This window comes from Cucurbita moschata, unplaced genomic scaffold (assembly GCF_002738365.1).
Source record: "Cucurbita moschata cultivar Rifu unplaced genomic scaffold, Cmos_1.0 Cmo_Scf00150, whole genome shotgun sequence".
NCBI classification, from domain to species: domain Eukaryota; kingdom Viridiplantae; phylum Streptophyta; class Magnoliopsida; order Cucurbitales; family Cucurbitaceae; genus Cucurbita; species Cucurbita moschata.
In genome coordinates this window covers 40,872-41,572 of record NW_019268666.1, presented here as the reverse complement: position 1 = coordinate 41,572, position 701 = coordinate 40,872, and positions in this window count along the sequence as shown.

Here is a 701-nt window from a genome sequence, read left to right as displayed (position 1 = left end):
GATCCCTACTCCTTCTTTCAATCTCTCACCACTCCTTCCCTAAAAATAAATCTGGCAATTAATCAGGAATTCTTTTCTGTAAAGATTTACCCAGAATTTCTTTGTTACTACCCAAACAAATAGAAAAAAACAAAAAACAAAAAGTTTAAGCAGATTTAGTTTGGGCTGAGGAGATACATCATTTGAAGAGGTCAGTAGTGACATGTTAAATCTTCCTCTTATTTTATTAAGTAATATTAATTTGGTTACAATTATTTTGTTTTGAATTAGAGATTAAAGGAAAATAATTTTGTATGAGTTTTAGGAAATCACAACCAATTATATTTTAGATCTCATGAATTGTTTAGATCTCTGAATTGTTACAATGATTTAGGTTGTCAATAATTTTATAGACAAAGGAAATAAGAAAAAAAATGGTTAGGTTATGATATGGTACATTGTATGCTAGATTATTGTGCTTAAGTAAGAAAGGGCTAGGGATTTATTTGATAACTTCTCGTGGATCGTAGCCTAAGATATTCGCTACCAAAGTTCATCCAAAATCTGATTTATCGCTGGAGATAAAACAAAGGATTTCTTATTGGGTAGCCGATTCTAGGGGTTTCAAGGCCCTATTTCTTCATTGAACCCCTTCCATATCCTATCTTCAGGCTAAAGGAATTAGTTTGGAGGAACGTCTTTGAGTGTAGGACCTTAATTTC